Source organism: Rhipicephalus sanguineus, chromosome 11 (genome assembly GCF_013339695.2).
Source record: "Rhipicephalus sanguineus isolate Rsan-2018 chromosome 11, BIME_Rsan_1.4, whole genome shotgun sequence".
Classification (NCBI taxonomy): Eukaryota; Metazoa; Arthropoda; class Arachnida; order Ixodida; family Ixodidae; genus Rhipicephalus; species Rhipicephalus sanguineus.
Window position 1 is genome coordinate 84,931,268 of NC_051186.1, and position 17,290 is coordinate 84,948,557.

The window sequence follows — 17,290 nt, forward strand, 5'->3', positions numbered from 1 at the left end:
GCGCACATACAAACGCACGCACGAACATACATAAAGTATGGTTGCTGAGTGCCAGCAATAAAGTATTGCTGGCACTCAGCAAGAAGCCACAACCCATATGTGCCCTTTGTCAGGGTGAGCCATGCTCCCTCATTTATAGACAAAGGGGAGCAGTCACTCCCCCACTCCCCTGTTCTGACACCCATGATGTCGAGCACTTCTTCAAAATGCTTGATGCAGTTGATGCAGATGGTCCAAAAAAATCAGTTTCGCTGCAAGTGCAAAACAATAAATGCAATAGCAACAGATTGGAAGGTTAGCAGGTAACTCTTTTGGACCCAATCTCGCGTAACTCTACAAAACGCTGGTGTAAGGGAATACGGCCGCTCCAGGAAGCGAAGTGGTTTTCGTGCTGTCTGTCATTTGAACACGAAGTTAGTAGTGAGAGCACAGCATATACAAGGGTATACGAGCTGTCTACTGATGTCTGTCGAGATAGCGTGCGTGCCACAACTCGCGAATGCACCCTTATGATCAAAGTTCGCATTTGCTGCACGAACGACACGGCTCCCTCCAAACAGCGCCCCTCCATGCTACTTCGCCTTATGAAAGACGGGCGGGGTGTTTCCTCTCTGTTTGAGGAGCCATCGACAGCAGCCCTCGTGCACAGGGCGATGTCATAGCATGTGCCCTTCGTGTAACAGACATGGCCGGCTCGTTTCCTCTCTACTTGAGCCGCATTCGTCGCTAGCACTCGTGCGCTTTTACTCGCGTGTAGAATATACGATGCATGGGGCACTGTTATAGATTTGGACTTTATGCAGAACATAACAGCAATGGCAAGAACCCGTCAAGAGTGTCCATATACACAATTCCTATCACAATAACATCACAGACAAAGTATGGAAGCTTTTCCCAAGCTTGGCCAAGAATAGAATTAGCTTGTTTTCACAGGTTACATTCATGCTTCGGTAGCTCTGCTGTTGCAGAATGTTGAGAAGATGATGGGAGTCCAGTATGTCAACTGCACATATCCTGAAAAGCCATCTCATTCTGCTCGGTGTCCCAGACCTGAAGAATCCACATCTTCCTTTTCAGCTGCCATCATTCCCAGCGACCTAAAGAAACAAAGGAAAACATTTGAAATACCTTTCTAGTAACCAAAACGCTATCAACCTCCAAAGAGACTATTTCAAAAACTAAGTAGCCTATCCAGCATCTACAGCAATTTTTACACAGCTAAGCGTCTTCTATAGTTACTAGTCAAGCTCTACATCACCTCATTTTTAAATAAAAGGTAATAATCAGTCATGCTATTGTACCTAACAAAGTAATCTCTCTAGATTAAGTCATCAGTACATGTGCACATGAATTTTGTGTTTAAAGCATTTCTAGCAAAATTTATAAAGTGCAGAGCGTTCACCTCTACTTTATTTACACATACCGTCGTCCTTACAAGACATATCAAGGAGCTGTACAGTGATAGTCATGTACAAGGTTGTGTACATAAAAAAATTAAGGTGTAGCGATACAGCAATGCTTAGTAATTGAGAAAAATATGGCAGTAAATATGCCCAAAAGTTTAATTGTAGAAGTAAGGTGTGAACGCTAGAGAAACAAACAGTACGGTACTCACAGATTGAAATCGCACATTTTTTCTTAGTATAATGGCCGCTGTGAGCAATTGTTCATGATAACCGCACGATGTCACTGCAAATCTGACCTCTAAAGGTTATGTTCACTCTTACGTAAGCGTACGAGTCAAAATTACGATGATATGACACGAACTGCAGACACTGGGAACAAAAGTATATGCATTATTTATCCCCAAATTTTCACGTTTCAGTCCATGAGTACTGTATGAACGTCAAGTGTTCTCTTGTGACTGCAGATTTTACCTTATTGTACAATGAATCCCTGCCGATTCCCTCAACGTTATGTCATTCTAGACCTTGAAGGAGTTCTTAAGGACTTTAGGAGAAGTTTTATCAGCTGAACTACTTTAGCTCTCTCCATCCACCTGCTGCTAATCTCTATCATTTGCAACCAATTACAAAAAGTCCATCTTTGTTGTATGAATTGTAGGAATGAGAAATGACGAAAGATGCCCCCAAAGAAAAGCAGCTAAGGTAACAAGTCATTAGGTGACGCATGTTTTGCTGCTGCTTTGGTAGGGTTCTTAGAGGGACACTAAAGAGCAAAACGATTTTTCTCATATTAGTAAAGTACTCTTTCACGATACCAAAAACACCACACTTGCTGCGAGAAGACGCTTACTAAGTGAGAAAATGCGCAAAAAACAAAATGTGGGTGGCGACGCCACCTTGAAGTTTCCGCACCATTCGCCGTGACGTCAGATGTTTTGACGGCGCCTACTAGGGACTACATAGTTCCTAATCGGTAAAAATGAAGTACACTGTCCTCTGAGGGGACTATAAACTTAACATACCAAGTTTGGGGTAATATTGTTGAGCCAATGGCGCCAAAATATAAGTACACTTTGAAATCCATGACGTCACGCAGGGAGATTTCGGCACGAAATTTAAAAATGAAACTTTAAACTTAATTTTCTCCTCTATTAATAAGCCTATGATGGAGAAATTAACGACATTAGAGTTCTCAGAGCGCAATTTATCGATCTAGGCCAATTCATTGTTTCTCTGTAGTGTCCCTTTAAATAGTACCTGCACATATGGGGGTAGAACTACTAACGTGGCAGCCACAATGCCAGTGAAGATTAATATGAATGTAATGGATTAAAAATTGCGTTATGTTAGGTTAAAACAATAATCAACGCAAGATGCAACTTTACTCTCGGCAGCACATAGCTGATTCTCGTGCCCCTATAACTCTCCACGCGATGTCAATGCCGGCAAGTTGAGGACAACGCTGTCGACACGTCTGGGACATTGAGCAAGTATGTGCCGAGAGAATGACACGTCCAAATTGTTTCCGGATTTCTCCATAACATTAAGACTGCTGCTCTCGCTTCTTCCAGCACCTAAAGTATTTTGTTTGTGCTGTTAAAAGAGCACTGACACAATATTTCAAAAGCAAGATGACTGGCCAACAATATTGCACGCATTGTCTCACAAATATCAACTGTAAATACAACCTACAACATATTAAAATAAATTTTTTAAATGTATACCGCACCGCTTAGCTTTAAATGGAGAACCTTGCGACAGCGACATCAGCACGGTTTTAACCCTTTAAAGGGGCCCTGCAACGCTTTTTTTTAGCGTGGTCAGAAAACACTGTCGAGGCTCCTGAGAACGTGTGGGCCAAACATTATAGTGCAGCACGCGGCCCGCAATTTACAATAGATTCTCAGTCATCTAGAAACCGCTTACTCTTCTCTCGACAAATGATGCGATAAACCCAAATGATCGCGCCATAAACACAAAGTCCACGGCCATTGACTGATATGAGCATCGCCAGCTCATATAGTTACTGCAGCTGCGGGATGCCATGACATGCCTGCGCACAATCGCACTGAATGTAAGCTGCGCGTTCGAAGAAAAAGAAGGAAGTGCTCAAGGTCCTGATGCTCGCTGATAAGCGAACACAGCTTCTTGCCCCCTTGCCATCCCCCTTCGTGCGTAGCTTTCAGCGTGCTCGATGGTACGAAAAGAGAGAAAATGCTTAAAGTGTGTCACATATCCCTGTAGCTCCGCTCATAAATGAAGGATTCTAAAAATTATTGCGGCAGTCGATTCGTGAGGCAACGAACTCCTTTAATGAAGCCATTTGTTGATCATTTGAAGAAGTGTTGCAGGGCCCCTTTAAGGTCCCCTGCTGCGATGCACCCGCCATCAAGGAGCGGCTTCCCCAGTCTGCTGTTGGGAGGCATCTGTCAAGGTGTTTATACTGCGTGCGTCTTTGTTTACGAAATATATGTAGCGCCACCTTTTGTATAGTGGCGTAACAGCTTACAACCGTTATCTCATTGCAATCTCAAGAGGTGGCAGAACCACACGAAGCAAGAAAAACAAAAGACACAGTGGAAAAGCTATTGTCGGCCAATGTTGTTCATGCGTGCATCTTGATGCCACGCGCTTTCTGTGAAACTGGTTCCCCTGGCTGTGTAGAAAGTGATGAAGAGGCAGATTATGTTCTTCCCTCCGATGAAGAAGAAAGCCCACTAGATGAGTGCTGCGATGACAGCATTCACGAACACAACACGGTGAACAGCAGCTTGCAATGTGCGCATCTACACGCCCTAACGAACCTCGGGCTTTAACCTGAGCAATGCTTTGAGCGGTACCACCTAGTTTCAAAGTAACGCCGAAGGACTGCAACAGAACAGGGAAACAATAAATATCTTGCTGTCCATTTGCATATGTGAGTGCGTTCTAACATGGCACCTAAAATTAATGTGGTACCTAAAATGTTTTGGACTGGACCAGCGGTAACGTGGCTGCAACTTAGGGACCGTGACGGGTTAATGTAGAAAACCAATAACTACGGAAGTCACAAGTGTCTGTTGGCAGCCGTGCTCCTTGCATGTGCTCTCTGCCACAGTTGTCAACGCAGCACTGAAGCGCTTGCGCTTCCATGCGTGGCACGCATCCCAGTTTTTATGTGGCCATGTGGCCAGCTGTGCGTACAAAAGAAATCAGCCTGGTCCTGCCTCTCTCAACACTCCCTGAAACGAAAAGTGCAACTGGGTGTCATAAAGACCTCTCCAAACCACCATGTTCAATCAACCACCATGTTCTTGAGCAAATGAGGTTTCCAGCTGGAATAAGTGGGTCATCATGTATTGCAACAGAAAAAAACGATGCAAAATTTTTGTGTCAGTACTTCTTTAAAGAAAAGCAAAATGGCAGGGGTGTCACCCACGTAGCCAAAAATTTTTGGGGGAAAGGGGCGGTATCCAAATTTAAATATATCAGGGGGTGTTCGAACCCCTGCCTGGCTGTGCCAATGCAAAACAGTGTTTCACACATATATGAAGGGCTATTAGCGCAACTTCTACTCACTTGACTTATATAAGTCAGCCACTTTCTCCGAGAGTTTGACCTTGTGCTGATGTGGTAAATATGGCTGACGAGGTAGCATTTTCCCAAGTGACTACGATGGAAGGCAAATCGGTATGGTGGCCACCGCAGTCTCCTGTGATCCTTGTAAAATACCACCATTATCACTTGACATGCTCTTACTGTCCCATGAGATCAAGCACACTTTGTGCCACCATTTCTGCTGCTATATCTTGCACTGGCTGATGCCATCATCACCTGCCAACTCGGGTGTTGAGTCAGCTAGCTGCTCCCTCTCGTTCTGTCAAAGTTTCTGCAAAAGCAAATGAAAAGAACAAGGGAACAACGCAGCATGAGCAAGCTTTTCAGAAATTTAGTCCATGTTGCAGCAAAAAGCCAAGTTCTATGGAAGTACAGCTTACCACGTACATTCACACAGCACATAACAGATGTGTTCTTTCCAAGCAGTTGTTGGAAATTCAGAATTCTCCATAGCTAATGATAGATATTCTGGCAGTGTTCTTATATGGTTCACGCAGTTCTTTTAACTTTGCTTCTAAATGCTTCGATAGCAAGGTATTCATAACCACTTTGTACTGTTTCCGAGAACTTCTGAGCACTGTTTCCGAGGCCTCAAAGATGCTGCAGTGGCATGCACGGCTGCCAACAGGCGCCGTTGTAATCTCAGAGGCCATAGATTACAAATGTATGCTTGTTCTCTGTATCCTATACAGACGGTGCCACACGGTAAATAAGAAACAGATGCAAAAATTACACCATCACCCACTAAAGGGCACCATGAGGGGATGCGAAGCAGCATTGGGGGTGCACACCAAGTTTCCGTTTACATTCACTCAGCCTTTCTGTTAGTGTGTGCGGTTTGTATTTAGTGTTTGCGTTATCATTACGTAGCGAGCCCTGCGCTGCTGCTGCTCCGCGACGATCTCGGCAGAGGTTAGAGTGCTGCTGCAACTGGCACCAACATTGACGTTACAACTCATCTGAACGGGAACAAAGCGAAAATGATGCTGACGTTGACGTTACTACTCAATAATAGGACTTTATGGGGGCCTAGTTGGTACACAAAGGACAAGCGCTACTTGCAACTGTTTATTCCACAACGTCGTCACGAAACATATATATATACCTTTAGCGCATGCGCAGACTAGTTCAATGAAAAATCAAGAAATTAAGATAACAGATTTTCTATCGCATATACGTGTCGATGAAGCTAAATTCGTTCGAGTGCGATAGAAAATCTGTTATCTTCATTTCTTGTTTTTTCATTGAGCGGGCCTGCGCATGCGCTAAGATATATATATATATGTTTCATGACGACTTTGTGGAATAAACAGTTGCAAGTAGCGCTTGTCCCTTGTGTGCCTTCCTTGAGTGCCGTGTTTGTATTGCGCTAAGTAATTTTTGTCAGTTACAACTCATCTGAACGGGAGCGAAGCAAGAATGACAGAAGCTGACCGAGCGCACGCGCTTATATGAAATGGGGGAGGGAGAGGAGAGAGTGGGTTACAGGCTGTATTTGGCTGCGGCGCGGCTGCATCACGTGGGAGGAGAAGCTGCGCCGCGGCTGCAGCGTGGGGGAGGAGAGGAGAGAAGGCGACCGAACACCTGCGTAAAGGAGGGGAGTGGGAGAGAGAGCAGGCGCATGCGCAGTGGAGTGCGGACGCCACCGGATCAAGCTCGCTCATAACATGCTCCGCATCTAAAAGAAATTATGGTTACCGCAAATCAGCTGGCGATGATAGTTTCTTTTCTCTCGTGTGAGTGATGTGAACTGCCTATTGCCACAACTTCAACAAGACTTCATGTAGGAAAAAACAGCACACGTTTTCAGACTTACACACTATTCCATGCTAAATCTGCAGAGCTTGACCACGAGACCACCAGAATCAGGATGTGGCAAATGGCTTGGCATTTGTCATCCGTGTGATCAGACCACGTGAATCTGATACGCATCGTCACGTGATGTCCATTCGTCATGTAAAAAGAAGATTCATTCTATCATATGGATTTCTCATAAGCTGCACTGTCAATTTGAGGTAGTATTCCAAATACAGTAGAACCCCGCTGTTACGTTCCTCACTGCTGCGTTTTCTCGGCTGTTACGTCGTTTTCCGCCGGTCCCGGCATAGCTCCCATAGGATACAATGTATTGGGAACCCCGCTGTTACGTCGTAACTGTCGGACCGTTCCCGTATGATACGTCGCTAAGTGCGCTCGGAGCCGACCGAGTGACTACCAAAGAGAGCCGCCATGGTGCATTTTCACGCAGCTTGGCCTCGTTTGACCGTAATATTAGCCGCGTGAGAGGCGCAAGCAACAGAATCTTTCAATTGATGCAAACAAAAGCATGGCCTTCGAGATTCCAATTGCAAAGATGGCGTCTATGACGTAACTGCTCGCGAAAGCAAGGCCTTCGAGATTGGCATTTACTATTGACAAAAGCATAGCCTTTGAGATTTGTATTGCACAAACATGGCGTGTATGACGTAATTGCTTGCGAAAGCAAGGCCTTCGAGATTGGCATTCACTTCTGCCATCGTGTTGGCGTAGACTCATCATCATCGTTATTTGTCGGAGAGCGGGAGGAGTTCGAGCTGGTTGGAGCTCGCATGGTCGTGCGTGCGGTTCCTGGTCGGATTTGCCGCGCCGGTCGTGATTGCGTGTGCTTAGTTCTTTCATGCCTACAGCTGTTGGTGTTAAAAAAATCACATACGTTGATTACATTTCTGTGGATGAGGCCGTCCTAAGCTCCGCGTTTCTATCCATCGACTAGATCGCGGCTGAGCGCGCCAATTTTCGTGCTGCTCGTAAGAATTGAAATAAGATTCTGTACCACTAAATATTTTGCAGTTTTTTCTGTTTTTCGGCTCTTACGTTTCCCGTCTCTTACGTTTATTTCCTACGGTCCCTTCAAAAACGTATCAGCGGGGTTCTACTGTACTTCCACAGCTTAGGATTAAAACCATCCAGTTGTTTATAAGCTGCACATTGTTCCTTCCCAAGTTTAGGAAGTTACATATGCAGGGCTGCGTCACAGGTCAGATTGAAAAGTACAAGCACAAGCATTGATGAATGAACAATCTGACGTCATGTGATAAAACATTCATACATCTATGTTATCGTTCATAAATATCGCAGGTACTGCGAGGTTGACAACTTTGTTGTGGCAGTGATAAACGGTGCCTATTACATTTAACATGAATCCCTGTGAGTTAATGCAACATACATGGTGATGTGACTATACCAAGGAGCAGTCAGTACTCTATACTCTGTGGCAACCCAAGAAAAAATGAAAGCTCTGCCTGCAGAACCATGACACACCTGCCCGTCACTGTGAAAGGCAGTCATGCTAGCTGGTTTCTGCTAGAATCGTATTTTTTTCTCAGCTAATGTAAATACTATGCATATTAAGAGTTAAAGCATCGTCGTTACAACCTAAAACATTACGTTTGGCTGAGCAACAATGTCACAGCCTCTGATGAAACTTACCAGGACATTCAATTTTCTATTCTAAAGCCATCGACACAAACGTGGGTCTGTATTGGGAAAGTCAACTACTATCTGTAATACTCCAGGAGTGCCTGATGTCAGGAAAATGAGTAAGTGGTATTGGACAAAGTACTTATGCAAATTCTCTGTGGGAGGGAGAGTGATGGTTGTGGGCGGAGCTGGCATTTTTTTCTTCGGTTGTAACGGAGTAACGTATGTGCTGTGAGTGAGCTATGCAGTATATTCTACAATCCAATCTCATCAGGTACCAAAATGGCAGCCTTTATCCACCATAGTGATATAGTACACATTTTTGCAATTCACAGCTTATACTTCAATGTGCTTATGCAAAGCCTGCACAGCCCCATATCTAGCCACTCCTTTTAGCAGGGCAGTAACTTGAAGTGAGACTGTCGGGAGCTGGGCTCCCTTTCTTGCTTTGTGGAGTTACTAACAGCTTGCAGCCACAAAATGCTTTCTTACTGGACTCTTCGACGGTTTGGTATGTGCTGATGTTTGTGAATCATTAGCGCCTAGGGCCAATACACTCAATCCAACACCTTGTAACAGAATTTTTAGCGCTGCTTCTTCGCATGCTCTGGGATGGCATATTAAGCAGTATTGAGCTTACAGGCAGCACAGGTACAGAGAAATAGGGCACCTCTTGAACAGGCAAGCTGACAAAGGACATAGACAGCACAGACTGTTGTGGAATCTGTCGCTCTGAAACCATTTTTTCTTTGGGGGGGGGAGGCAACCACCCCAACAGACTGCACTCCCGAGCATTCCTGCCAACCCCCCCCCTCCCCTCCCTTCCCCACATATCCACTATACTTGCCTATAGATACCGCACTGCAACCACTATGACAAAACACAATACTACCATATCAGGTACGAGGTAAGGTGAGCAAATGTGTACTGCTGAGAACGCACCTTATTGCAATGTTCAGTGTGAGAAACTTGAGTTGATGCTTCGGCTCCAGTGGTCGCCGACATGAAGACAATCAGACTTCCCCGTAATTCCATTCCCGCCTGACATGCCTGTAAGGTTTGGAAAAATGAAAGAAGCTGTTGAGTTTCTTAATGCAATGCTCAAAGTGGGCATCCCCCTAATCGAAATGACAAGTAAGCACGGAAGAACTCAGTTCAGTATCTCAAGCATGTCTACTTACAGCATCGGTCTGTGTAAGTGAATGAGCTTGTCTTGATGTCTTGAATGGGGCAGATGAAACATGGCGACCACCAACGCGCATGGCTATGGGTGGCATCTTTGCTAGTAACTTCGGGTCTCTTTGAAGTGTGCAACTAGGGCACATGCAAGTAGCTCGATCTTTCGCTGCTGGGGCAACTTGGGGAGAATTTTGTAGAGCAACCTGCTCCAAGGGTCCTAATCCAGCTGCCTTCGTGCAGTGCCATTGCCGCATTAACAGAACAAAAAAACAAAAGGAAAGTGATGGATAACAACCGAGGACATGCTGTACCAAAAGACCCATAATATGCCAGGGGCATAGCAGAACTGTATGGAGCTATTGGGAAGGACCAGCATCAACATACAGGTAATTCCGTATGTTTCTGGCCTGACCAACTTTTAATGGTGATAGAAATGCAACAACTGTGCTACCTTTTCAACATAATCTCCCTTCAATTAAACAGAATTTTTCACGCCTCTGTACTAACACTGTATGCCCTTCAAAAAAATAGCTTGAACTTTTTGTCTTAGATGTTCTCCACAGACTGCATTCTTCACTTCATCATCAGGTACGTTCTTTTTGCTCTATCTACAGCCTTAAGAACAGGCAGTAGTCACTGACATTGAAGACACAGACATTCGCTGCAGCCTTCCCAATGCTCGCCATATGAACTGCAGCGTGGTGGTGAAGCACTCAGACATGCTAAAAAATCCCTCGCCTCTTCACGTTTATTGCATTATGCAGTTCACGCAAACCAAACCACCGAGTTAAAACTCATACGCAGGCCTCCTAACAGATGGCGCTATGTGGTTGAGGCAGCCATTCTGAGATCGCTCTGAGCTTTACATATCAGGGAGGAAAGTTACGAAATCACCCGCATGTCGGCCCTTGCAATGCAATGCAAGCCTACACGATGCGCAAGTGTTCGAACTGCCTAGGGGTAAGGTATTGTGCTCTATGCACAATAATTTTCCTTTCCAATATGCAGCCACAAGTTAACATAATACCAACAACATAATAACAAACATAACACTACTAGCAAGTTTTATAGACCCAGGAAACAGAAAAATTAAGGCTGCTCATTGGAAGTACAATGTGATTTTTTTTTTTTTGCTAATTAAGTGCATATTCCTTCTATTTTTAGTATTTGTAACAAACTTCATCCACTCATCCTATCTTGTCTAAAACCCCCGACACCTGACTGCACCACTGTACGTGGCCCAGCCTCTAGTCTTTTATTTTTATTTTTTGCCTTGCCAAAATACACATTGTGGTACTGCATTGTGAACTGTCTCGATCAATATGATTAGAGAGAAGGCACAGGTAGAGATCCAGAAACTATGCGTGCATACATTACTGAGGCACTATTAATTTCTGATAAATAAAACTTGTTGCTGGGCATATACCTCTGTGCTGCTTGAGGATCAGTAGGTGCCCGTTTCTTGTAGTACACCGGGGGAAAATCGTGGGCACATACGACGGATCCATGCTGCTATCACTTTTGCAGTTTCCCACGAAATGTCTGCTACAAATCCGTGAATTTTCTGATGGCACCCACGCACCTCCATATGCGCTGTGCAAGAGAGAAAAGCAAATGTGCACATAACATTCGATACTGAAGTACTTGCTGCTGGGCTAGTTGGTTAATACTGCGTACTGACCATAGAACTATGGTCACTTGGCACAAAACAACGAATAAACGGAGGGAAAAGGAACAAGGTGAGCACTTTTCCAATTGTTGCATGGCAACAAGGTACTCATAGGCTATATAACAACTTTTCACCTGCACAAAGTACTGAACATAGCACTCACCTTGCTGCTTTCCCCTCATTTTTTTTTTTCGTTGTTTTCGCACTAAGTGGCCACAGCTTTATGGCCAATACACACTTCATACGGAGCAGCAGCAGCGTGGCTAGCTTTAAAGGGACACTAAAGAGCAAAACGATTTTTCTCATATTAGTAGAGTACTCTTTCACGATACCAAAAACGCCACGCTTGCTGTGAGAAGACGCTTAGTAAGCCAAAAACGAGCAAAAACAAAATGTGGGTGGCGACGCCACCTTGAAGTTTCCGCACCATTCGCCGTGACGTCACATGTTTTGACGGCGTCAACTGGGGGCCATAGAGTTTCCTAAAATGACCTAGAGGGAACTCTGGCGCTGCAATCGTTCAGCCACCATGGGAATGATGGGTAGTACACGGATTTGCCTAGTCTTCGTGCTTGTGGGCTTCGAACGCACTTGTGGCTTTGTTTATTGCAATGTTTTGGTTTTCTTTCGGATAAAAGAATGGATCGTTGTGAACTTCGTGACCAGATTTGAATCGGTGAGCCTAAAGAAGTTAAAGTGGTGAAGTGAAACTGCTGATTTTTGCTGAACTTCGTTTTGCGACAAAGCGGATGCAGGCGACGCGGAGTCAAACGGAGCCAAAAGAACGAAGTTTAGACAAATCCGTGTAGTACCCATGATTCCCATGCTGGCTGAAGCGCGATGCATTGCAGCTCCCATAGACACTAGCGCCAGAGTTCCCTCTAGTAAGTATTGTAGGAAACTCTATGCTGGGGGCTACGTAGTTCCTAATCGGTAAAAATGAAGTACATTGCCCTCTTAGGGAGCCAATGACTTAATATACCAAGTTTGGGGTAATCTTGTAGAGCCAATGGCGCCAAAATACGATAAATACACTTTGAAATCCGTGACGTCACGCAGGAAGATTTTGGCGCGAAGTTTAAAGAGGAAACTTTGAACTTGATTTTCTCCTGTATTAATAAACGTATGATGGCCAAATTAACGACATTAGAGTTCTCAGAGCACAATTTATCGATCTAAACCAATTCATTGTTTCTCTTTAGTGTCCCTTTAACATGCACCATTTCATAAGGTGGTGAGGACTGATAAAGAGATGGAGACTGTAAATATTAGCAACCGCTTAAGCTTCGCACTTTCATTACAATAAACAAAAACGATGCTTTGCTGTAACATGCACACCATCGGCCCGCACGACGTTGTGAAAAGGAAGTCGGTGCATTTCTCTGTTACACTGTACCCTGTAGGAACGAACAACCCATGAATGCACCTATTCGATCTCTCAGCACGCTCGAACACCGCGCTAGCCGAGCGTTACACACAGTCAAAGCCCCATCCATGCGTTTCCCGCTGCCTCAGCGCCGAAATCACGTTGATTACTTACTTTGCGCGGCGCACTGCGGCGATCCACGCTTCTCGCCTCTTTATCTCGTGCCATTTCTTGGGGAAGCAATAATATCGCACTCCTGGTACCAGCCCCTTAGTGTTGATTCGGCTTTTGTGACAATCAACGACACAGCAGTACCTCGAGCTACGCGCCCGCTTCCCTTCAGGCGCCATCGCCAACGAAACTTCACCTCGCGTGCTGCTGCCGCAGAAGCACAGAACACCTATGGCGGAAGCAGAGAACATCTGGCGGAAGTGTAGGACTGGTAGGACATCCCGCGTGACGCAGACTTCTGCCGCCAGGAGAAATGCGAGCGCTGCGTGAGTGTCTATAGAGAGTAATAGAGTTATATATTCCTCCTAAAATATTTGCACCCAGCTTGTTTAATGCATCCACAAAAAAGAAAACATGATTTTATGGATGATACCCCAGCACATGCGGATGTGTCCGGGACAGTGACTTTTCTTCTTTATTTTTTAAACACCCAATTACTTGGATTAAGCTAAGTCGCGCGGCTTTCCAGCTGCCCGCGCAACAGGCTGAACGCTTTGTACCTTGTACTTATTGTTGAACGCGGGAAAAGCCTACTGACCTCTCATAGCGAGACCTCTTGTGCTCTGCTATCGCCGAAGTTTTGCGGTACGTCGGCGGAAAAACAGCAGGAGCGTACGAGGGAGAAGCTGGATCCGTCGATGACTTTCCGCCAACAAAATGTACACTGCAGACCCGAGACCACTTTGCCGGCTGCCACTCGGTTCCGTTTGCACTGTAAAAATACCGGTTCACTTGCGTGGAGCGTAAATTCACAGCGAACTAGTTACAAGATGTACTTCATAACCATGCACAGCTGATCACTTACTTCACGCGGCGTACGCTGCGAATCCACCGTTCCCGCTGATCTAGGAGGCTTTGTCGCCCCGGAAAACGGAAGAACTTTGTTCCAGGAGGGCATTTCTTATAACTATTAGTGCAGTTGACGACGCAGCAATTCATGCGCGACATTGCAAAGCTCCTCCAAAGGCGTGACACGGCTCGGCTCGTGGAGCGGCTGCTACACGTAGCACGCCAATTCATTTCGTTCGCTCCCGCACAGCGGCGCCACCAGCTCAGTGCACGTTCCCTATATATTAAAATATTATTTACAACGCACCTTTACGGGACGGCTCACCGTCTCCCTCAGTAGAGGAAGTAGCACACCAAATCGCGTTGCTTGGCTATAGGTCGGCGAAAAGGCGTACGGCCGCAGAGGAGTCCCGACTTGCTGTGCCAATCCACCTTTTTCGCAATGCCACGGCGCATGCGCCCTTCCCCTGGCGGAAAAGTCGCGAAATGTCTCTTAATCCCGGAGGCTTTCTTTCTGGCGATACCGGTCGTCCAAGTCGCTACTAAAACGGCAGAGGGCAGCACAGGAAAATGTAAAAGGCAGATTGGCAAGGTGGTCCAGTTGTTAGTCCCCTTCCAATGCGGGAGATACTGGGTCCAATTCCCAGAGATGCCGGGCAACCACCGGTTTTTCTACTGGGGAGAGAGGTACCCCGGCCTGCCGATTGGTGCACTCATATATCTTGAGATGGGTGGCCTTTCCTTTCCTCTATCTCCTTTCACTCCCCTATTTCCTCCTCCAACCGTGCTCCTAAATACAGCTTGCAGAAAAAAGTGTATTTCTAATCCTCAAGCCGCCGCTACCATCAGTTGGCCATCAACATTTGTGAAGGCAGTGTCGCAACAGCATGCATAGCTGCAGTGAGTCTTTCTGTCAACCTTGAAGGCCTAGAGTCGACATCGACAGACAGCTTGTCGACGAAGCACTCCCTTGAGGGCTCGGGACGAGCCTGAATTGGAACGTACGCTCTACGCTGAAGTCACCAAATATCAGAAAGAAGAACTGAGAGAGAACATTGATGCCATGCAGACTTCGCTTCTACCAAATCATATAAGCAAACACAATTCGGCCTCTCGCATTGCCTTATTACTCATAACACAACTCGGCAACACGACTTCGTAGTGCTCTCTGCAATTACAACCTAGCCAAATGAGATGCTTTCATGTTCTTAATAAAGAATGTACTTTGGGTTGCTTGTTAATCGTCAAACACGTTCAATTTGTAATATTTTCACTGGGTTCAGCATATACTTTTCTAAACACTTGCAAACTCAGTCATTTGACGAGTTTGGTAAGTGCACTGCAGTGTGTATATGTCAGGTACAAGACGGCTTCCTGCTTTTTTGTAGTAGTTTACATAGCACTCTGAACCGTCAACCATTTCTTTAAAATCATTCAAGACCATGGCAGGATATTCCAGTGGCTGACGTCGGATGATGGAAGGTTGATGAGTACGCAAACTCAAGGACGAGGTGGTAGCAGGTGCCAAATCCCCTTCCAACCTAATAGTAGCACAAGACTGTGTAATGAACAGTTTGCACATGCTTTCTCTTACTCTGGGAGTACATATGTGCTCAACATTGTTCGCTTTTCATTGCGAAGCATTTTCTAGCAGACCAAATGAATGTTGACTGCACCTATATACCTATCAACAATCCATCCAGTCACCTATGTCTGGGTACTTTCCAAGCGCTTTTCTCACTTGGTTTGCCTAAATTGGCATAGCATGGCACGAGTGTGTGACAAACAAGAATGATGGGTCATTATCATAGGCGTATCTACTGGGGGGGGGGGGGCAAAGGGGGTGCTAGCCCCCCCCACTTTCGACAGTGGTGACTGTACACTGGGAAACAAACCACTGTGGCAAAGTTTTGTTTCAACACAGCAATCACGTCAATATATAAAGAAATTTGTCCTATGCTTCTACTGTGAAAATTGTCTTCCGCGTCTCACGACCACGCATTGTGGTTGTGGCACTTGTCTAATCTCAACTGTTCACTATCTCTAACTAGAACAATGCAATCAACATTGATATCCACATCAGCCTTGGCAAGCTATGGTGTAGCTTGACCCCGCAGGGATATGCTGACGAACGGTGCTCGTGATATGCACATCAGTGCACCGAAGCATGCACTTCTTTTCGATGAAACAAATGTCTGTGCTCAATGGCTCCAACGTGTGGCATGTTACACGGTACACCAGACCATAAGCTACCCTTCAGGCATCACAACGTAGCTGATGTGCCTGGAGAGCCCACAATATGCACACAACTACTGAACTAACTACTGAAAAACGTAATGCTCAGCTCAAAGTTAAACAATGTGGCAAAGGCAGCCCCTCGCTGAGCGCTTTGCATGGCATATATTCCTGCAATGCGTGGAATATGCCGGAAATTTTTTTTTCTAAATGCATGTAAAAGATGTAGCAAAGAAAAGTAATCAAAAGCTATTGTCCAACAGTGAGTGCATAGTACTAATTATCAACCATTTCCTTAAACACACATTACAGCCATACAAAGTTATTTTGGCACACTACTTGGAAATTTCCAGTGGGAGAGCGCCAGACCTTCACAAAGTGCTCACAAAAGTATGGAAAGAGATCTGATTCCACCTCACTCATGAGTGGCATCATCTGGTTGGCAATTTTCTTGAAGCCTCGCATCACCCAGCAGCATTTGCACTCATTTTTTTACAATACAGGCCACGAAAATAATTGCACATGTCAGGAATGTGATTCTCCTGAAATGATCCACGATTGCCCTGGTTATGGCACAAACGAGTCAGACGCTTAACAACGAAGAGGCTTAACAACTTTAATGATACATCAAAAATGTTAGCTCTCTTTGTTAATCATTGTCGCTTCCCAGCCAAACTAGCAAGCATCAGAACCTCTACTGCAGACATTAGCCTGACTTGGAAAGCAGGCATAGTCGTACAAGGGAAGGTAAAGTTCGTTGTCGGGCCCCTCCCGACAATGCAATGTGGCTGCAGTGGTCCGTTGTTAGGCACTGCTGGTCAAGCTCTTTAGCGGTCGATTCGTTTGCATGCATTTTCTCACTGCATTATGCCCCATCCTTTAAAAGAGTAAGTGAACTTCTTTTACTTAAGCTTTGCTTTTACTGGTTTCGGACCGAAATGCTGCAAAGGTAGGTTATTAACCGCAAAGGGTTAATAAAGAAATTGTACTCTCAATGATTCAGGTTAGCCAGTAATTTGCACTTCCTACTACACATTCCAGCAGTTCTGCATTAAATTTGGATGTCAGTCACAAGTTTGCACAGCTGCAGGTGACTGACTCTACCAGCTAGCTGTTGGTGCAGTTGGCATCAAATGCCAACCAAAGATCAGCCAAACAATGCGGATTGTTGGATTGCAACGATGCACTGCTCCTAGAGTGACAAATCCATGGCCGAGACATCAGTGAGAACACGCAACCGCACGCCAGTGATGAATCATCGCCAAGAATAAACCAGCAACACAGCCCTACAAGTCCGTTGGAATGCACAGCCAACTTCCGACTCGCAACCTGGCATGGCTAGATGTCTGGCTGCTCTCA

General features: G+C 45.4%; 2 long non-coding RNA genes across 2 annotated transcripts; both read right to left on the reverse strand.

Moving 5' to 3' along the window:
• Positions 1–696: 696 nt before the first annotated feature.
• Positions 697–9,887, reverse strand: LOC119373446 (uncharacterized). Its single transcript, XR_005179864.2, has 4 exons — positions 9,644–9,887; positions 9,405–9,512; positions 4,965–5,274; positions 697–1,097 (listed from the first exon to the last, which is right to left on the reverse strand). It is a non-coding gene; the product is annotated as an uncharacterized LOC119373446 (long non-coding RNA).
• Positions 9,888–10,791: 904 nt separating this feature from the next.
• Positions 10,792–13,934, reverse strand: LOC119373460 (uncharacterized). The gene is made up of 3 exons (XR_005179870.2): positions 13,713–13,934; positions 13,446–13,619; positions 10,792–11,234 (listed from the first exon to the last, which is right to left on the reverse strand). It is a non-coding gene; the product is annotated as an uncharacterized LOC119373460 (long non-coding RNA).
• Between the last annotated feature and the right edge of the window lie 3,356 nt (positions 13,935–17,290).